The sequence below is a fragment of the Cryptomeria japonica genome, chromosome 3 (genome assembly GCF_030272615.1).
Source record: "Cryptomeria japonica chromosome 3, Sugi_1.0, whole genome shotgun sequence".
Classification (NCBI taxonomy): domain Eukaryota; kingdom Viridiplantae; phylum Streptophyta; class Pinopsida; order Cupressales; family Cupressaceae; genus Cryptomeria; species Cryptomeria japonica.
Window position 1 is genome coordinate 749535731 of NC_081407.1, and position 23602 is coordinate 749559332.

Consider the following 23602-nt stretch of genomic DNA (forward strand, 5'->3'; position numbering starts at 1 on the left):
GTAGTCACGGGAAAAAAAAAAACGTCGGAGAGGGAACGGGTCTTCCCTATTTCAAATTAGGGCTTATTTAAAGGGACTAGGGCATTTTCAGGTGCCTTGGTCTAGAATAGGCATTCCATGCCTTGGTCCTCTAGAAAATGAGAGCTTCTAATTAGCAAACAAGGAAGGGACCTCAAAGACGGGGCCCACTCAACAATGTTCATGACATCAGGGTTGAAGAAGAGGATCAAAATGGACCTAGAGATAGGATGGCCATAAAATACGTTATAAACATGAGCTGTAAATAGTACTATTTACAATTTATGATGCTACAACATTACAATTATCAATCCTAATGTCACAATTAATTAACTTATATTAATTTAAACATAATTAATTACATTTATTTGATTATCATGAAATATAAGAAAAATATATAATCCATTAACATATCCTCTTTTGTCTACCATATACTCGAAAGAGGCATAGTGTTACTAAAGAAAAATCCATGAGCAACAAATTAGATGATCATTCCCCAGCTTGGTCACTCTAGTCCATGGATGTCTTTGAGAAGCATATTAGATAGGTCACCAAAACATAAAATCAAAGGGAAAAAAATCTACCTTAAACCAACAGACAATGATATCCTTACGCCATAAATGTTTATTGCCATAGATATTTAAATTTTCGTTTGGTTACAATGTTGATAATATCCTGATAAAAGAAAAACAATCATCAGGCAAACAAGACTACCCATCTTGCATCGATGTCGGTTGCATAAGATTGAATTTGTTAAAGCTCAAATTCTACTTATGTTTGTTTAGGATTAAATGGAATCATGTAGTTTTAGGTCCTAATCCCACTTTCATCTGAACATTGGAGTAAGAAAGAACCTAAAGGAGTTATCCTCTAGGATCTTGGATTAAGAAAGAACCCGAAACAGAGTCAATGGATACTTTTAGGGTTTCTATTCTTTCATTTCTATGAAAGAGAATATGCTAAATGTAGGAGAATGTGAAGCTATACTAATAGGATGAATGAAAGTAACTATAATAGAAAATGATGATAAATTGATAAAGTAGTAAAACGAGGATAAAAAGTATAAATCTAAGAATGAGGATTTGACGTGAACCTATGATACATATCTAGGCCTGACTGGATAGGTGTTGGGCATTGTATGCCTTGGTCTCAGAGATAGTGAAAACCAACAAACTGGAAAATAGTATTTTGAGTCTGTTTGAGCCAAATTGGTGAAAGCTAGAGCTCACTAAAGAGGACTAGGGCATGGACCATGTTGGTCCCAGAGGACTAGGGTGTAGGGCATCTTGGTCTTTGAGATACAGGTCCAAATGTTGTTAATGGATTTGTGTCTATCTTTTGAGATATCCCAAAAATGGTTTTCTTTGACAGAAACCTGTAACCGCACTTGCAAGCTAAAAAATGGTGTGTTTGTGGATATATAGGGTTTTTCCTTAGTCAACCCCCTAGTTTTGGTTATTTACACCTTCACAAATAGTTGATATTGTATTGAATAGTGTGTTTGTGTGTTCCCTAGAATCTCATGTGTTTTTAAGATTCATATGAGCTAGGTACAAACTAGATTTTTACCCTATGTTTTGATCAAAACTGTAATATGAGTTAATCTAAATGATTCAAATCATAAATGCAATACAAATATAAAGACATATTATAAATATGAGAGCTAATATGATATAGATCTGATGTTAAATATAAAAATATTAAAATAACATAAAATCATACCAAATCCTAAGGAAGAGGTAAAAGCCTTGATCAACAATTGGTGATGGGGGCTTCACTAGCTAAGCAATATTATATCACATGCATTCATATTGGGGGTTTTAATATCCCAAAAATGAGGGTGCAATATAGTGCTTTTAATTCGAGTTGTGTATTGGGAGGGGGTGACAAAAAATGAGTTTAGGGCAATATTTTTTGAAAATAGGGGGATTCTTTAGTATGGCATGAACACACGTGCTATAACCTAGGTTCACTAAGTGAAGCCCCCGTGCTCTTATCATTCTTCAGTATCTCCTAAAGCTTCCATAATTGATAAAAATGTTGATGTAGACTTGATTGATGGATGAATTTTGTAGTTTGAGACCATAATTTTCAATTTGATAAAAGGCCAACTTATAATTGTTCAAATTTGACATCAAGTGGGATTGGAACATTATATAATACTACTAAATTGAGCTTGTGAAATTTGGGGGAAAAAATTCAGGACTAGGTAGTATACTACCTAGTCCAACAAACTTTTTTCTGATTTTTCAGGGATGTGAGATATCATGATTCTAAAGTTAAATTCAACATGGTAGGTCAATCCAAGATATGTATATTTGCAGAAATGTGCCTTGAATATTGAAAATAGGACATTATAGGATCAAATTAAGATAAAATAAAAGGGGTGGACGTAGGGTTAAGGGCCCAATTTTATGATGTGTGAATTGATGAGACATGACTTAGATTTAATTAAATTAATAACTAAATGCCTAAAGAAACCCTGTAATGCAAGATACAATGGGACACACTAAGGTGGGTGCTAGCCTAAGCATAGAATTGGACAACCTTAATTGAGAATGTACAATTTATAACGCTACAATGACTCATCTAAAACTACTCACTCAATGAAATGGATGTTTATTGTAGATAGAATAAAAACTTTATTCTAGATTGATGATGCACATTAAACTTTATTGCAGATTGTGAGAAGAATATTGAACATGTAAAGTGGTGTTCCTCTTAATCATACAATGTCATGGATCCAATCTACTCAATAGGTCGAGGAAATGCCCACACTTAGAGATAGAACTTGGTTATTATAGATTAAGCAAGGACAATGAAATATTTATTCTAGAAGGTGAGGACCCTAGGTAGAACAATGACAAGTCATGATGGGGATATAAAGTTTGTTATGAAGTGGTAGGTTGTGAGTGTGTGTAAAGTGAAAGGATGATGTGGAATCCTGAAAGAGGGAGGAGAAAGGTCCAAACATATGGTCTTGGTTTCGTAGTTTTCGCCATGGTACTTGCCTAGGGTGCCACTAAAATTATTTTCATCATTGGACAAATTTAGTTATCTTTATTTTTCTTTTTCTTTTTTTTTTTGTGTCACACAAGATGTCTATTTGTTAACTTTTCATTAAGGTGACGATTTTTTTAATTTTATTTTCATATTTTTTGTATTTTTTTTCATTTGTTTTTAAGGCATTCTCTGAAAGAAAGTGTAGCATTTGCAAAGGTGCATTTTGTTGATAGGATCTTTAAGAATTTGACCTTAGAGATTAGATAGATGATGTGTTATAGAGGGATAAATTGTTCTGATAATGTAGGGGCCAAGCTAGTTAGTTTTGAATTTTCCCCATTTCTCTCTATCTTGCTGATTCTTAGGGTTTACTTTGAAAACCTAGTCACCTACCTCAAATGTGTGATGTTTGACCTTATGATTAAATATCTTGAACATTTCTCACCAAATATGAGTCAATTTTTTTGTACCATGCCCATGGAGCTCTCTTCAGCCTATACACTTTGCTTTCATGATATAAAATCTCATAACCAGGTGGATGCTCCACATAAAATTCTTCTTTCAACACTCCATTTAAGAAGGTGGACTGCATTTCCATTTGAAATACCTTCCATTTTTATGCAAGATAAAATTTATATGATTGTCCACACAATTTCCATCCTCACAATAGGGGCATACATCTCATCATAACCTCTTGACAACTAATCATACCTTATGCCACTCTATTTTCCCTTCAACATTTATCTTGGTCTTATAAATCCATTTCACCTCAATAACACACTTATCAAGAGAGTAAGACCCATGTTCTATTTCTTTTTATTTCACCTCTCTAGTCATCCATGTCCCCACACTATTTATCCTCTCCAATAGCATCATCAAAATAGATTGGATCACTATGAGAAAATAATTCAAAATTCACATTTTCATAAAAATCTTCATCATACATTTCATTCTAGTAGATCTCCCTTACACTCTTTGTGTTCTTTAGCATTAGGGAGGTGAGGGTGTTGTCTAAAATCTCACTACTACTTCTATTTATCTATTTAGACTTTGACTAGAGCCTTCCAGAGCTACCTTGACTGACTCTCTAGAGTTGATTCCCTAGGTATCTATGACTAATTATCTTTCCTTCCTACTTGCATTAGAAGAAAACCAAATTTGTCCATCCATGCTTGGAGATAATGAGAGACACATGGAGCTATCTCTGAATGAGTTCTGAGATAGTTTGTTTAATTGCATGTCTAAGATAGGAGCTTCGCAAAGTTGTTTGGAGATCTCCATATGTGTTCCTCTAGGATCTTGTTGATCTTGTTGATATTTATACTCATCATCTTCATCAAAAATGGGAACTCCATGTGAGGTAGATGAGGAGGTGTCCACCAAACCATCCCATGACCCATTCTGAGTGAACTCAACATCTCTACTAACAACCATCTTTTTGCTAACTAGGTTATATAATCTATGTGCCTTTGACTCAATACTATAGCCAATGGAAATGAATTTCTCACCCTTGCCATCTAAATTTTTTTCCATTCTCCTTGGGTACATGAGAATATGCTACACACCCAAATTCCCTCAAGTTGTCAATGGTGTACTTGCATTTTGACCATGCCTCTTGTGAAATCTTGTCATGAACCACCTTGGTTGGACTTATATCTATCAAGTATAATGTCAATTCTACAAATCCAATATTCATTTGGGAATCCCTTTTCCTATAGCATGTTCCTTTCTATCTCTATGATGGTTCTATTCTTCCTCCCAACCATTGCATTTTAATCTATTGTTCCCCATTTTAATCTTTAACTTTACAATTTTATCAACAAAAGAAAAACAAAATGTGTTACCACTCAGGTGGTTAGTACAACCTCTATCTAAATACCAAACCTTAGGGTTTCCTTCTTCAACAAAGTTGCACATGATTAAGGTTGTGGAATAATTACCCTAAGCCACATTCACATCTATCACATTTGTAGTTTTCTTTGATTGGATATTATGCTTTTTCTAGCACTTGCATAGTTTCTAAACTTATGATAGTAGTAAAATTCAACATTTCTTTTTTCATACCTTTGATTCAAACCACTATTCTTCTCACCTTTTCTAGAGCTAGTATAAGAGCTATTCTCTCCCTCATGTCTATATGCTTGTCTCAAGATACAACCTCTAGTATTTCCTTGTTTGTAGTTGTCATGACCTCTATCTCTTAAGCTTTGTGCATCATTGTTTCTTCTCCCCCCACCTCTTGCATTGGCCCAAGATTTGATATCTTTCTCTTGCGAAGAAGTAGTAGGTCATTTAGGTGTTTTTCATGGGTTTGAAGAGAACCCATTAACTTATCCACTATCAAAGTAGAGAGGTTCTTTGGTGCAGGGGCACCTCATGACTAAGATAATCAGGGCAATGAAGGCCTAAAGGTCACAAATGCTTAAGAGTTTAATCTCTCAATATATGTAATAGGATAGTTTAGCTTGTTTGATTTTTTTAATAAACCCCACTTTGTTACCCAATGACATGGATTTGGCAAGTTGATAAGCCACCATGGGCATATGGGCCTAGGGATATTTAGTTGAGTATTTTATAGGTGTTTATGTGTTGGAGGTGTCTTAGGAAGGTTTAAAACATGTTGGAACAACTCTAGGTCTACGGACTTAACATGTCTCAAAGTTGCTAAACCATGACAACTTTTGATGATAACTTTTCATGACAACTTTTGGTTACAAGGAGCAGCTTCTTCCCAACAGCCACCTCAGTCCAAAAGGTGGTTGATAACCATTGATTAAGGTATTAAATTTCATCCCCAATCATCATTGGGAGAGGAGAAGAGTTTTGTAAACAATTGGCATAATTGAAGCAATAAAATTCTTAGAATTTCCTACAATTTTGTTAATTTGCATGGTGTATCGTACTGTATAGACATTTTAGAATTACAAAACCAGTGGAGTGGCCAATCAAATTTCATATTCATCAATTCTGAGGTCCTAATTCGCCAAGAAAAGGGAGAAACCTGCAATTTTCTGGAAGTGGTCTATATTTGATAGTTTTATCTAGGGTTTCACAAAGAAATAGCCTCATCTTGTTGATCCTTCATTTGTGGTCCACGGATTTGGAGGAGATGCAAGTATGGCCAATTTATTTTAAGGTTTTGAAAGACTTTTTCAGGTTAGGATCGGTTGGAGGCAAGGGTTTGATGCATTAAGGTGGGAAACTTCATGTAGCCACTATGCAAGTGCAAGCAAATAGGTCTCACATCAGGTATTAGGGGTCAGATCATTGCCTAAAATAGTAGGAATTGGTGGATTTATCATGTCTTAATAGTTTTCCTTGTGTTTTTTTGACAAGATACGGCTTTTTCTTATCATCTCCTTTATAAAATAGGCCTAATTGGGGCTATTAGGTCTCCTAACCAAGATAGGGTTTGGACCTTTGTATTTCCGGAGTGTTGGAACCATTTGGATATGTTTAGTAACTCATTAAAGGGTATCGAAATCTGGAATTAGGTTTCTGGGTCCTTTGGAGAAATAAGGAGTTAATTGTAGAAAACCGGCAACATAGGGCTACTAGGATTAGTAGGCCTCATTGCACCAATTGTCACAAACCATTAGAGGGAACCTAAATTGGTGATTCAAAAGAGTATTCTTGACCTAGGAGACTTCAAAGAAAACCCTAGATAGGCAATAATGAAATGGAGAGAGGACCAAACCTGGTTGGGCTATAAGGTCATTAAGAACCACTAGAAGTCCTAGTTAAGCATTCAAGGGAAATGGCCTTAAGAGGAAACACATAGGAGGGAAATGATGTGGGACTTGTTAAATTGATATTTATATACCCCTTAAAGTATTTTGTGATTGCTAGAGTCCTTGGTTTGTTCTTTTACTAGGGGAACCTACTCTATACCTATACCAGGGCTCTGCATCAAATTGGTATTAGAGTGTAGTAGGAATCCTTTTGGGAAGGAGAATAGTACATGTCAGAAGAAGAATCAGAGTGTGAGGCTAGAAGCATGCCTACAAATGTGACAAATGTGGAACTTGCCAGGATGGTGCAAGAAAACAGAGAGGAGAATGATCGGCTTAGAAAATTGATAGAAAGCTTGGAAGGTGGATTAGAGAGAGGAAAACTTGATGGATCAGAGGAAGTGGGAGAAGAAGAGGAGAACCCACAAGCGCAGGAAGAAGAGGAAGTTCCTACATAGCATAGGTACCTTGTCATTATATTGAAGTCTTTGGAGAGGATCTAACCATGGACTAGAACTCAAATCTTCCTATTTTCAGTGGGAAGATGGATGTCGATGGAGTGATGGACTAGATAGAGTCCTTGAACAACTTCTTTGAATGTGAAGACATTGCTAACAATCAAAAGGTGAAGATTAAAAAGTCAAAAATGCATGGAGGATCCCTGACATGGTGGAATTTTGTGCAAGGGGAAAGAGTAAAAGAGGCAAGAGTAATGATTACCTCTTGGAAGAAGATGATTGCAGAGATCAATAGAGTATATGTACTTGAGGACTATGATGTCCAATTACACAAGAGAAGGCATAGTGTCAAAGAGAAAGAGATGGATGTGTGTGCCTACACTAAACAATTTCAGAAATTGAGTATAAAATCTGAGAATGTTGAAGCTGAAAGTGAAAGAGTGGCAAGGTATCTAAACGGCCTAAAGTGGAACATACATGAAGAGTTGAACCTCTTATGCCCTGACACTATTCATAAATGTTATCAACTAGCATTAAAGGTAGAGGAGAAGCTTAAAAGAAGACAAAAGTAGAGCAGTAGAGGAAGGGGTAAGCAATCAAGAGGAAGGAGAAACTTCAAAGGAAGAGGATCAAATTTTGAGTTCCAAGGAGATAGTAGTCAAGAATCCTCAAGGAATGACATCAGCAAATAAAGGCAACTTCAAAGGGAGAAGGCCTAATTTCAGAGGTAGACCATTAGAAAGATGAGAAAGATCAATAAAGTGTTTTAATTGCAACCAAGAGGGACACATTTCCAGTAGATGCCCAGAGAAGATGAGATCTAGTTCCCAAGGAGAAAGGAGAACCAACCTAACCCAAGAATCAGATTACCAAGGTGGGAGTAAACCTAATTCATATGGTTATCTAGAGACTCAAGAGGCACTAATGTTGAGAAGAACCCTCTTGAAGGTACCAACACCTATGGAGCCACCTCAGAGGAAGTCTATCTTCCACACCACTTTCCAATTAGGAGGAAAGGTATGTAAGGTTTTTATTAACTCAGTGTCTACTGAGAATTTTGTGTCAACAAAAATGGTAGAGAAGTTGAAATGGAGGAGGATACCCTATCCATACCCCTATAAGGTGTCTTGTCTCACAAAGAGACAACAAACACTTGTAGAGGAGTAGTCATGGGTGGAATTCTAGATAGGTGCATATAAAGATAAGATTTTGTTGGATGTTGTTAACATGGATGCTTTTCACCTCTTGTTTGGAAGACCATGGCAGTATGACCTCAAAGCACACCATGATGGTTTTAGGAATACCTACTCAATCACAAAGAATGGCAAGGTCATAGAGCTACTGCCCTTGACTAAAAACAATTAAGAGCATAAAGAGAATGAGTCCAAAGTGATGATGATGGAAGGCAAAGTATTCCTCAAGGAGATAAAGATGGAATAAGGAATATGTTTCACTTTGCTTCCAATACTAATCTCAAAGGAGAAGCCTGTTGTAGATGAAAGGGAGGAAGGAAAAGAAAAGGATCTCAGTCTAGAAGTGAAGGAGATCATTGTTAGATACAAAGGAATAGTTGCAGATAGAGTGCCAAGGAGTTTGCCACCAATGAGAGAGATCAGTCACTGTATTGACTTGATCCCAGGGGCTACATTGCCTAACAAGGATGCATACAAACCCACACCACAACAAAATGAGGAGATGGCAAGGAAAATTCAAGAGTTGCTAGATTCTGACCTGATTGGAAAGAGCCTTAGCCCATGTGTAGTCCCTATTATTTTGGCACCGAAAAAGGATGGAACATGGAGAATTTGTACAGATTCAAGAGCTCTCAACAAGATCTCCATAAGGTATAGATTTCCAATGCCTAGAATAGAGGATTTTCTTGATTGTTTGGGGGGTGCAAAATATTTCTCTAAAATTGATTTAAAGAGTGGATACCACCAAATCAGAATTAGACCTGGTGATGAGTGGAAAAAAGCCTTCAAAACAAATGAAGGGTTGTATGAGTGGAAGGTTATGCCATTTGGATTGTCTAATGCCCCAAGTACATTCATGAGGCTCATGAATGAAGGTTTGAAAGAGTTCACAAGGAAGTTTGTAATAGTGTATTTGGATGACATACTAATATTTACCAGGACAAAGGAAGAGCACTCAAGGCATCTAGACATGGTTTTGAGAAAATTGAGTGAAGAGGAATTGATGATCAATATGGAGAAGTGTTTTCTCATGTAGGAAGAACTCACCTACCTTGGATTTGTGATCTCTAAAGGTCACTAAAAGATGGATCAGGATAAGGTAAATGCAATTATCTCTTAGCCTACTCCTAAGACTATTGGTGAGGTTAGGAGTTTCCATGGATTAGCCACATTTTATATAAAGTTCATAAGAGGGTTCAATCAGATATGTGCTCCAATATTGGAAACCATAAAAGGTGGTCAACAGTGCAAGTTCTCTTGGACAAAGGAAGCGAATGAGTCATTTGAAACTCTCAAGAAGAAGGTAGCTCAACAACCGATACTTGCCTTACCTGATTTTAATAAAGTGTTTCAGATTGAATGTGATGCTAGTCATGTGGCCATAGGAGCAGTCATAAGCCAAGAAGGAAGACCTATAGCATTCTTTGGTGAAAAGCTCAATGAGGCAAAGAGAAAATATTCTTTTTATGACCTAGAAATGTATGCATTAGGTCAATCTTTGAAAAAATGGAGGCACTATCTTATACCAAAGGAATTTGTTGTCTATGCTGATAACGAAGCCTTGAGTTTCATTACTAGAAAATAAAAGTTAAGCCATAGGCATATGAAATGGGTAGAATCCCTCCAAGCCTATGCCTTCTCCATCAAACACAAGAAAGGAGTAGCCAACAAAGTGGTTGATGCACTAAGTAGAAGAGTGCTAACCATATCTGAAATCCAATTAGAAAGCATTGGGATTAATGAATTCAAAGATACGTATGCTATAGATGAGGACTTCTAGAAGATCTACAAGGTATGTACTGAATTTGATGAAAGTTATCATGTGGAATTTTCTTATTTTTTGATCCAAGATGGACTTCTATTCAAAGGTGGGCAACTGTGCATACCAAGGTGCTCAATGAGGACTAATATCATCAAGGAAAAGCATAGTGGGGCTATGGAAGGTCATGTTGGCTTGGACAAGACACTTGAATTGGTAAGGAGGCACTACTTTTGGCCCAAATTGTAGGTTGATGTAAGAAAGTTTGTAGATGCATGCACTATTTGCCAAAAGGCAAAAGGAAGAAGTACTAATGCTAGTCTTTATCAACCCTTACCCATTCCCTCAAGACCTTGGGAAAGTGTGTCAATGGACTTTGTAATGGGTTTACCTAGAACACAAAAGGGGTTTGATAGTGTATTTGTGGTAGTTGATAGGTTTAGTAAAATGACACATTTCTTGCCATGTAAGTTCACTAGTGATGCATCTTACATAGAATATTTGTTTTTTGGAGAAGTAGCAAGGATCCATGGACTCCCATTGAACATAGTATCTGATAGGAATGTCAAATTTGTTGGCCATTTTTGGAGAACTCTATGGAGTAAACTTGACACCAATCTATCCTTTTCATCAGCCTATCATCCACAAATGGATGGACAGACAAAAGTGGTAAATAGATCATTACTAAACTTGTTGATGTGCCTTACAAGATAGAATTGTGAAAAGTGGGATTCAATCTTATCCCAGGATGAGTTTTCCTGTAGTGACACTGTAAACAAAAGCATAGGGAAGTCACCATTTTAGATTATGTATGGGTTACATCCAAGAGGGGTATTGGAATTGATAAAACTACCCCATATGGACCCCATAAGTGCAAATGGGGAGAGGTTTGTTGAAGCCGTAAAGGAAGTCCATGAGCAGGTCAAGATGCAACTTCAAAAGTCATGAGACAAGTACAAAGAACATATAGATCAGAAAAGGAGAGAATTACAATTTTAGATTGGAGATTTGGTTTTGGAAAATTTGAAGAAGGAAAGGTTGGTCAAGGGAAAGCACACTAAGCCCACGCAAAGGAAAGAAGGGCCATGTCAAATCTTGAAGAAGTTTGGCAACAATGCCTATGAAATTCAATTACCACTTGACCTTGGCATATCTCCTATTTTTAATGTTTGTGATCTAACTCCTTTTAAAGGTGATTGTAATGTGGGTAACTCACATCAGATCCTAGAAGATGCAGCAGATATAGATCTTCCCAAACATGAGCCACCTAAACTTGAGAAAGTTTTGGACACCAATATTGTAAAGAAGACCAGGAGAAGTGAGTACAAACAATACTTGGTCAAATGGAAATTAAAGGGAAACCAAACTCTAAAGCCATTTGGTTGGATGAAGATCAGATCAAGAAGCATGGCACTACATTACATGACCTCATCTCAAGTGGAGTTGAGATTCATTCACCTCGGGAGTATGGTGCAGGGGCACCTCATGATTAAGATAATTATGGCAATGAAGTCCTAAAGGTCACACATGCTTAATAATGTAATCTCTCAATCTATGTAATAGGATAATTTTGTTTGTTTGATTTTTGTAATAAACCCCACTTTGTTACCCAATGACATGGATCTGGCAAGTTGATAAGCCACCATGGGAATATGGGCCTAGGGGTATTTAGTTGAGTATTTTCTATGTGTTTATGTGTTAGAGGTGTCTTAGGAAGGTTTAAGACATGTTGGAACAACTCTAGGTCTGCGGACTTAACATGTGTCAAAGTTGCTAAACCATGACAACTTTTGGTTACAAGGAGCAACTTCTTCCCAATGGTCACCTCAATTCAAAAGGTGGTTGATAAATTTTGAGTGAGGTATACAATTTCATTCCCAATCATCATTGGGAGAGGAGAAGAGTTTTGTAAACAATTGGCATCTTTGAAGCAACAAAATTATGAGAATTTCCTGCAATTTTATTATTCTGTATGGTGTACCATACTCTACGTACATTTTGGAATTAGAAAACCAATGGGATGTGTTAGAGTGGCCAATAAAATTTCATATGCATCAAGTATGAGGTCCTAATTTGCCAAGACAAGTGAGAAACTTGCAATTTTCTGGAAGTGGTCTTGATTTGACAGTTTTACCTAGGGTTTCACAAAGAAATGGCCTCATCTTACTGATCCTTCATTGGTGGTCCATGGATTTGGAGGAGATGCAAGTATGAAAAATTTATTCTTAGGTTTTGAAAGACTTTTTTAGGTTAGGACTGGGTGGAGGCAAGGGTTTGATGCATTAAGGTGCGCAACTCCATGTGGCCACCGTGCAAGTGCAAGCAAATAGGTCTCACATCAAGTGTCAGGGGTCAGATCATTGCCTAAAAATTATGAATTTGTGTATTTACCATGTCCTAAGAGTGTTCCTTGTGTTGGTTTGACAAGATAGGGCTTGCGCCTATCCTCTCCTTGGTAAAATAGGCCTAATTTGGGCTATTAGGTCTCCTAACCAAGATAGGGTTTGGACCTCTGTCTTTTCTAACTATTGGAATCCTTTTGATATGTTTTGTAACTCATTAAAGGGTATCCAAATCTGTAATTATTTGTCTAGGTCCTTTCGAGAAATAAGGAGTTAATTGTGGAAAACCGGTCTGGCAGGGCTACTAGGATTAGTAGGCCTTATTGCAGCAACTGTCACATACCATTAGAGGGAACCTAAATTGGTGATTGAAAGGAGTCTTCCTAACCTAGGGGACTTAAAACCAAGCCCTAAATAGGCACTAATCAATTGGAGAGAGGACCAAACCTAGTTGGGCTATAGATTCATTAAGAACCACTAGAAGTCCTAGTGAAGCATTCAAGGGAAATGGCCTTAAGTGGAAGCATATAGGAAGGAAATGATGTGGGACTTGTCAAATTGATCTTTCTATACCCCTTAAAGTCTTCTGTGATTTCTAGAGTCCTTTGTTTGTTCTTGGACTAGGGGAACCTACTCTATACCTATACTACGGCTCTGGATCATCCTTTACATCTTCAATGGCAATGACAATTGCATAAAACATAGAGGCAAAATTTCAAAGGATCCTCTCCATAATCCTTATTTTCTACATGGTTCCACAATTTGTACTCAAATAATTTAATAAAACGGAGACTCATTTAGAAATATAAAATAGAACTTCACCATCCTTGAGTTGCAAAATCTCAAATATCTTTGAAGAACTTGGAGCTTCTCTAGTTTGACTTTGTCAGTCCCTCTATATCATTTTTGAAGGATTTCCTAAGCTTTCTTTGCATAGTTAGTCACTTCTATTTTGGTAGATAGTACTGCCTTAATTAAACTAAGGGCTTTTGCATCTTTCCTCCTTGTCACCCTTAACTATGTCTCTTGATTGTTTGTAAGGGCTACAAACTGAGTTGGGTTAGTTGTGTGCACAAATGCATTAACCAAAAGCTCTCACAAATCATTTTCTACCATTGTGATCTTCATCTTCTTTTCCTAGACATCATAACTTTATCCTTAAAGGATGGTGGTTGCTTCCATCTATTTTCTTCATCTATTGCAATGTCTCCTTCACAATATATTTCAACACTCAAAAAAATAAATGCCAAAACTCACAAGTATTTAAGGCTAAATGGATTTGATAACATGTAAAGAAGTTAGAATCCCTAAATTTGGGACACACAAATTCTCTATACTAAAGAGGTAAACTTCTAAGGTTGTTGCTCGGTTGCCAATCATTAAAAATGCACAACAAAATACAAAACCAAAGAAACAATACACAAGCTACATAGACATGCAAGTTCTTTCTTGCATTCAATTAATGACTAGAAATAACTTTTACAAACAAAACTCAGAAAAATAGAACTACAAACTATGATTACAAATTTGATTGCAGCATTCTGGAGCTACTCCCAAACACTAAGCAACCTTAGCTCACTCACAAACTATTCACTTCGAGATGATAATACCTGGAGCAATCAATGCTCACTAGAAAATCACGCACATAGCTACTATTGAAAAACTGACTTTAAAACATTCCTCTAAATCACTCAAACATTAAACTTCCCCTTTTGTTGCTACACACACAACTCAGTTGAAAATATTCGTTCATATTATATTTGTTTCGTGCTGCACACATTTCCCTCTCCCAATCAAAATTCGAAATCACCTATAAATTAATTTTTACTAGCTATTGGGAGGGACAATCCCAATGTCTACATGCAACCGGGTTGAATTTACTCTAAACGGGTAGGTGTGACATGGGAGTGTAGGGAGAGGTACTAAGGCTCAGTAAAAACTGATTTTCTGACATGTTTAGCATACACACCAACTTGCTATTTATGAGTTGATTGTATCATCTTCTTTTATCCTTTATCCAACTTAGCCCTAGGCTGGTAGGAATGACTTTTTCCTTGTTATTGGCATTTGAAGAAGACAACAGAACTAGTGTCGGGAACTAAAGGGAAGTTATCAAATTTAAGAACATTCTAATTCTCCTTCGTTGTCGGTATTTTAACCAGTTCCAGTTACTTCAAGATTCGTTTCAAAAGTTGTCCTCTTTTATTTTTGTTTATTTTATTTTCTTTAAACATGAGTTCTGTTAGCATTTCAACGGTTGTACAAGCCATGGAAAATCATAACTTGGGATTCTTTTTGACAACCTTCATTAGCATTTTTGGTGCAATCCCTATACAGAAATTTTAAGTTAGGAAAGATTATAATCTAATTTAATAATCTTATGATGGCTTTAGAGAATCTTTTATCAAACTTGTGCATTTGATGAATAAGAAGACATACATAACTTTTTACTAGATACACATTTTCTCATGAAACTTTGTCACAATAGTTATAAAATCACAACAACAAATACTAGAAGTTGATTCCATTTAAACTAAATAAAACCTATCATTTTAATAATTTGATCGATAAAAAATTGATTTTAATATCTCATCAATCAAGAGTCTTTTAAGCAAAAAATTTTCCACATTAGATGAAATGCTATTGGGAATATCCTTGCAAAAGCATTTCACATCATCATGCATACATTTCAAGATTTAATTATATTAATGATTTTATGCATTTTGCAACTATTGAATTGAGGGTTTTTTGTTGAAATAATGATAATTATGCTTCAAGATGATAGGATTTCCAATATTCATGAATGATTGGAGATATTATTTGTTGGGGGGTTGTTAGCTTGATGAGTTAGAGATGAATGTTGAAAGACCTAGAATCTTTGTAAAGGATAAGTGGTTTATCTATTGGACAAAAAGTCAAGTGGAGTCAACAAAAGAGACTAACTAGAGATACTAGACAAAAACTAAAAAAAAAAGAAGATCCAAGCAAATGTACAATAAAACACTCCTACCTAAATAATGTACATGGTAGATACCAATACCTCAAGTAGCTCCAGAATGATTATACTAATCCATTAACAGGATGTGAGAAATAGGCACCTATGCGAAAAGAAAAGTGTATTTATGTACTACTTGGAAGTTTGGTAGATTGAAAAAATGACATATCTGAGATGTGAAAGATTTTGAACAATAGGCTAAGTAACCATATCGAGCATCATAAACCTTAGATCCTTTTTGAATCACATTGGTACCACCTTGAATATTGTTGGTCATAAATTTTGGTATCTTTTTGGGTAGAACATAGACTATTTGATCTTTGATGGACACATTGCAAGTCAAAGACATAGTGGATCATGTTGGCATGTTTCTAACATGCATCCAAGTAGAGATTGCACAAGGAAAGCTTAACGAACATTGTTAAAAGCTTGATCTTTTAATCTTCGTCATCTATTTTCACATGATCATTGAAGATCAATGGCGCAAGTTCAAACTAACAAACATTTACATATGTGAATGTCTACTTGCACACAAATGAAGTAGTAGTGAAGTGACTATAGTAGCTCAATCCGATAGGCATTGGAAACCACTAAAAGCTTCATTGAAATAGTTTATTTATACTTAATCTTATGCACTTTTTAGAGTTTTCTATTTTAAGCTTTGAAGGAAGTTGCAGGCAAGATTAGGATTTTGTAGGTGACATTGAAATAAATGCATTTTAACTGGTAAGAGAATCATTTTTAAGTTCTTTTTTATAATTTTTGTCAAACCTACATGCTTGTTCAAACTAATGGGAGAAGAAAGTTTATTGGTATTGGAAGTGAATTTTGTTAAACCCTAGTTGTAAAGAATAAAACCTAACTAGTGAAATTGAGTAAGAAGCCTTTGATGAAGGTGGATGGCGATTTCATCTAGTAGTTGAAAGGTAAGAGAACTCCTTTACTAGTGTGTGGGACAAGAGTTCCAAAAGATATATTTTTGGATGTTCTACATAATATTAGAGGTGAAAGGGTTTTGAAGCCTATGTCATACCTATTTCAACACTGGTATCAAAAGAGATGCTCAAAGATCCTCATAAAAAATGGATGGGATCTTGGTCTTAGCAATCATGCAGTCCCTAATTTCTTTGTTGATACATACCTCTTGAGAATGTTGATATAGAGGCATGACTTTGGGAGAATGGTAGTGATAACTGCAAGTGGTCAAGATATTACACATTAAAAATATCATTATAACATATGCATTTGTCTTACGTAGGTAAAAGCTAGCCAAAATTGATTTGAACAAGATTGAAGAAAATTACAAAGTGCATAATCATTTATATAAAAAAAAATTAATCCTTAAATTTAGGTGGAAGAGCCTGTCCAACAAAAGGCCTACTCCTATTTCACAATTTGAGGAGCTTTTCTCCTTGGACACCTTTGAAGACTACTTTGTGAGGACATACTACACACTTTGTTAGGTGTTAGGTGAAGATTAAAAGGACTCCATGCCCATAGAAATGATGTGTGTGATAGATGAGATCTAGGATGTGATGAAGAAAACAAGGTTTGATTTTGCAAAATGCTTGGAGAGGGAGATACATGAAAATTTTGTTAAGGCTAAGGCCAATCTAGAGAAATTTGACTTCAAATGGTACTCTCTAGTCTACGACATAATTTTGTGGAGTGGGAAGAAAATATGGAATAGTGATTTTCCACTCATATTGTTTGACAATAAAGAGACAAAGTTTCTAGCCGAATGTTGGACCCACATTTGGGATAGGCACTTTATCAAGTCATATTTTGTCACCTTTAAGAAAAAATTTATGCAAACGGTGCTATTATATTGTGTATTTGAAAAAGAGAAACTCACAAGGGATGTGATGGACTTCCTCAAACATATAGAAAGGAGGAAGGAGCTTTGGATTTCACATAATTGGCAAGATTGGTATCTTCATTCAAAGACTATTGCAATTAGTGTTTATGGGACTACAGTGCAACCTCATGTGTTGCTAAAGTGTGTTCCATAGATAATTGCCTTCTTAAATGTTATATGGAAGCATTGTAAAATGGATAATATCAATTTTAGCAAGACAAGGAAACCCTTGCATTGTTTCCTACATAGTGTAATTTTGTTGGTTTCACTATTACAAATAAAGAAGGTTTGGATCAATTGTATTCAGTTTTGAAGCCATTTAGGATAAGTCTTGAAAAGCCTACAATTTTTGATCCAGAAGGTTTCATGAGGTCTTTATGATTTGACTTCAAGAATGAGCCCTTGTATGATGAAGATGTGATAAGAAATTGCTTGATAGTCGAACAAGTTCATGAGAGAAGAAAGAAGTGGAATATGATAATAAGAGTTGAAGAAATCAGAAGGGAGAATGATGCTAATTTCCCAAGATTCTTCCATGATGAAAAGGATGTTAAGAATTACATGCAGAAAATATCAATTATATGTGTTGGAGTTGAGAAAATACAACACCACAGGAGCCCAAATGATCTCTGCAAGCTGAAAAACATGGTACAAGGAGAAGCAAGAAAGCAAATCAGAGAAGGAACAAAAATACAGGAAAAATATGCTCCAAAAGATGAGAGCTCAATAATTTCCAAAAATGTATTGTCAATAATAATCCTTCTTCTTGTTACAATGAAAATAATGAACTTAACCTTTAATAGGTCAAGAAACCCTAAAAGGGAAAACTCTAGGCTTGCACATAATAATTAATAAAATAATTAATTAATATGCACCTAATGTTAGCTTAAGTGTAAAAAGATAATTGGGAACTTAAAGAATTAAACAAATATTGTTTAATTAATCAAGTAAAGACCCAATTACTCTAACTTCCCCCCTTAAGCTAAACTTAGGGAGAAGCTAAAACCTAGAACAACTACTGAAAGTAGGAAAGATGGGTCTCGACAACGAGGCCTGATCAGGTACCCAAATAGAATGAAATCTCTATGAACTGGATAAATAAAGAAAACCACATGGGAAAAAACTCTACTCCAAAAAGAGATGTAAAAGAACACCACTAAAGCATGAAGAACCTGCAAACTCTATCGAAGAGAAACTGCTGATCTGAAGAACCTCCACTGACATAGAACATGACTAGGTAGAGAAGACTATAATCTGTATGAGTGCCCTCAAATGACACTACTCAAATCATAAGGCAAACAAGGCAAACAACTGAAATCGAAGATACAGATGGCATGAAAACACCAAATCCTGAAGAGCTGCTCACTTGAACCATGGAAGCATTAGAACCAACAAGACAAACCTCCCCATAATGTTGAAGAGGGAGAGGGATAGGTACACTGAAAAGAATGACCAACAAGAACTGCATGACAAAGAACCAGGAACATCAAAGGTGCTGAGAAAAGTACATGGTGTCGTGGAAGGAACACTCACTTGACACACATCATGAGGTGAATGTCGTGGAAGGAACACTCATTAGACAAAGGAAGATGGCAAACAACAGGCAAACATCCACCCCCTCATGGCACTTAATAAGTAGTGCATGTACAATAAGGCACAATATATGCAAGATCCTAAGTAAATAATGCATGATAGCACTTTATCTCAGTGCGTTTGCATAATTACAATGCTACAATGACAAGAAGACTGGAAATAGAAATGAGAACCAAAAATAGAGACATCTTACCCAGAGAACAGATCCCAGGACCTGAAACAACCAAGATATCCACCATAGTGCTAAAAAGCAAAAAAATGAATAAAATATGCATGGACCAGAATCTGGAAATAAAACTCATATGGCTTTCCAAAAGTATAAAATTTTCAAAAAACAGAGGGTAGATGCTTATTCTATGGCTCCCAGAGTGCAAAATTGAACCTTTAGCTTTGATAGAAAAAAAAACACTATCAAAAAGGCAAAATCAAAAGTTAAAACCTCCAGATCTAGATAGAGCTCAGAAAGAGCTTTCCGACGATATAAGATTTGTCGAAAAACACCTCCGTATGACCAAGTTACAGCCAAAATAAAAAAAAACCTTTTAGGGCATAAAAAGGGTAAAAAAAAAAAAAAATTATTTTTGGACGAAAATTTTCTGACGCATTTGCAGGTATAGCCATACGGATTTTTGTGTCTCATAAAACATGCCAATAAAAAAATCATGCCCTAGATACCCCTATCACCGAAAATAGGCAAATTATATATCAAAATTCATGGAATCAGCCTTCTGAATCCAACTATGAGGTTCTTTTGGGATCAAAATGTACCAAAAAATCAGCTACCCCCAGAAATGGAAAAAACAACTGCACAAACCCCTGAATATATAGATTTGAAGAATAAGTCCAAAAATCATCTAGAGGCTCAGGAGTAAAAAAAAGGTCAAGTTTTATATGACCATAAGGGTTTTTGGGCCGTCTGAGCATGATGCTGAGGTTCGTTTAGGCCCAAAGTGCTAAAAAAAAAACCCTATACCTATGTGCATAAAAAAAATTTTCTGAAACCCCAGATCTGCTTCCAATACAAAAATTCTCAAAACAAGAACAGGTAGCTGGAGATCGGAAGCTCTGATACCATGTTGGAGTTAAGAAAATACAACACCAAAGGGGCTCAAATGATCTCTGCAAGCTAAAAAACATGTTACAAGGAGAAGCAAGGAAGCAAATCACAGAAGGAACAAAAACACAGGAAAAATATGCTCCAAAAGATGAGAGCTCAGTAATCTCCAAAAATGTATTGTCAATAATAATCCTTCTTCTTGTTACAATGAAAAGAATGAACTTAACCTTTAATAGGTCAAGAAACCCTAAAAGGGAAAACCCTAGGCTTGCACATAATAATTAATTAATACGCACCTAATGTTAGCTTAAGTGTAAAAAGATAATTGGGAACTTAAAGAATTAAATAAATATTGTTTAATTAATCAAGTAAAGACCCAATTACTCTAACAATATGCAAATAAATATTCAACAAAGAAATGAAAAACACAAAAATAATAATAGAGGAGACAATTTTAACATGGTTCACCCAAACTCGGGCTATGTCCACTAAACAAAGAGTCCAATATTATTATCTACTAAATCAAATCGATTGCGACCAACAATCCCTTGCAACTCAATATTATTGCAAATGCTAAAGAAATCTCTATAGAAAGCCCCATACCACGCAAGGGGAGTTGCCACTTGACCCTGTCTTAGGTGTGTTGCCCCCAAACCCCCATCTCTTAATTAGGTGGAAAACTGCACCGATAAAAGTGTGAAGAATTATCCTCTAAGTCTAATTAGGCTCCATATAACAACAAATTTAAATTATTTATAAAACTGAGATTTATAATTGATACTCAGTGTAGATGCATTATTAAATAGATAAGTTATCAATAAGGGCAAACAACCTAATTTCTCTATAGAGCTTCCTGCCAAGAAGGTGAAAACAGAAGATCATCCAATGAAAGAGAAGGGGATAAAAAATGTTGATATTGGGGAGGCGTAGGGTGTTCCAGAAGGAGTTCAAATAAAGGAGCTTGCACCAGTGGTAGACTATCCACCTTCACCTCCATTGTATCTAACATGATATACATCAAGAGAAATACTAGTGCCAATTATTCCACCAAGTATGTCATTAAAAAAATGGAAGATTGAAGATGATTCTAATAGGCATATAAGAGACCTTGCTTGCAGTCAACACATCACTGATGATGAATTTTTAAAATCAAAAGAGTTCAAATTTTTTTTAGTAACAAGGGGGAAGGATGAATATCAAACTAGAGTAATGGAGGAAAGGAATAAAAGACTACCATTTTAGTGGATAAAGATTAGTGAGGAACTTGTAAAGGAGTTTACTTCAATTCCAATAACATAACTATGGAATAGGTCAAATAGATGGTGAAGCATGTAGGAATCTTATTTTTTGGATGGCATATTGTTATTTCCTTGATATTTAATACTGCTAGAAACGAATAGAGAAGAATATATCATTGAAAGGAGGAGGTAGAACAAGATCTTTCCAGTTCTATCTGTAGTCCCAATTTTGGACTATGGTTTGTTTCATCTTTGTCACCTAACAATGACAAGCTAGACTATTTCCAAAGTTATGATCAATTTGTTAGGGTTTCAAGCAGATCCGAAGCAAATATGAACTAACAATTATATGCAGATTTAAATGCAAAAGATAAAGAAATAAAACATGACATAGATAACACAGAGATTTAACGTGGTTCACCCAGAATGGGTTACGTCCACCATACACAGTCGTCCAATCTTTCTTATTATCCAGCAAAAACAGTACATCAACCTTACAATGTCTTAAGCATCCCAGCCGCTTATAACATGCATTTTTAGGGCAAAAACAAAGTCGACCTTTTTAGGGTTTTATTACAATGTCGGTTTTCATCAACAAAAAAAATGGCAAATTTTTTTTTTTCTCGGGGGCTGCCGCCCCCAAACCCCTGCTCAGGGCCCAGCCCAGCCTCGGACCATGGTGAGGATACATGCTGAGTGTACAGTACTTTGCTGATCAGTCACCACATTTCAACAATCTCCCACTTGGAGATTGATCAGGCTCCACACCGAACAATCTCCCACTTGGAGACTGATACTACATGACACCACTGTACATACAACATCCGCTGGATAAAACACTAGGACTTGACTGGTATAAATTCCACAATTATCAATCAAGAAGACCATAAGAAACTGATGAAGAAATCAGCTTCTCCTGTGGAACTGCCTTTGTGAACATATCGGCAGGATTCTCACTTGTGTGAATCTTCTCAAGCCGTAACTGACCCTCCTCCGAAATAGTCTAGATGAAGTGGTACCTGAGCTGAATGTGCTTTGTCCTTGAATTAAAAGTAGAGTTCTTTGCAAGATGAATGGCTCTGGCTATCAGTATACAATGGGCTATCCTCTTGTGTCTGACCCAATTCCTTTAGAAAACATTGCAACCAAATCATCTCATAAAACACCACATATTCTTGTTTGTCTTGTTCATGCTTTTTTTCCTGCATCTGTTCTTTATACATAACCTTCTCATTGAATATAACATCTCTACTTCTCGTTATTTTCTTATTTTCAAAATCCCATAATTGATAGCCATATTCATCTATCCCATATCCAATGAAGGTACATTTATGAGATTTAGCATCAAGCTTGGTTCTGTTTTCTTTATCAACATGGACAAAAGCTTCACAACCAAAAGTTTTTAGAAAAGAATAATTTACCTTTTTACCAGTCCATGCCTCCTCTGGAATACCACCATCCAAAGGGGTTGAAGGTCCTCTATTTATCAAATAGATAGCAGTATGTACAACATCTGCCCAAAAATGTAAGGGCAATCCAGCATACAATCTCATGCTCCTCGCACGTTCCATGATGGTCCTATTCATTCTCTCTAACACACCATTTTCCTATGGAGTTCCTGGAACTATCTTCTGCTTTCGAATCCCATTTAAGGAATAGTAATCTTCAAATGCTTTGCTGCAATACTCACCTCCATTATCCGATTTGAGACACTTCAACTTTTTTCTTATCTCATTCTCAACCAAAGCTTTCCATTTCTTAAAAGTTTCAAAAACATCTGATTTTCGTTTTAGGAAATATACCCATGTTTTTCTGGTTGAGTCATCAATAAAAATAACATAATAACAAGAGCCACCAAGAGATGATACCTGAGCCGGTCCCCATACATCTAAATGTACAAGCTCTAACTTCTCACTCTTCTTCTCTTTCCCAACCTTGAGAAATCTGACTCTTTTCTATTTACCATAAACACAGTTTTCACAGAACTCTAAATCAATCTTCTTTAGTCCTAGCAATAGATCTTTGGAGTGAAGGATTTTCATCCCTTTCTCACTCATGTGCCCAAGCCTATGGTGCCACATTATCGAATCTGTTCTTGCAACATTTATTGTTATTGTCCCTGCAGTAACTTTATTTGTAGCAGCTAAGGTAGAGTAAGTGTTACCAGTACATAGATATAATGTGCCTACCTTCACACCTTTAGCTACTACTAATGATCCTTTAGTGACTCTCCACATCCTGTCTGAGAAGGTAACTATGCAACCTTCACTACCTAGTTGCCCTGCAGAAATTAAATTTCTTCTTAAATTAGGAACATGTCTTACCTCCTGCAGAAACTAGTCATTACCATTCTGCAA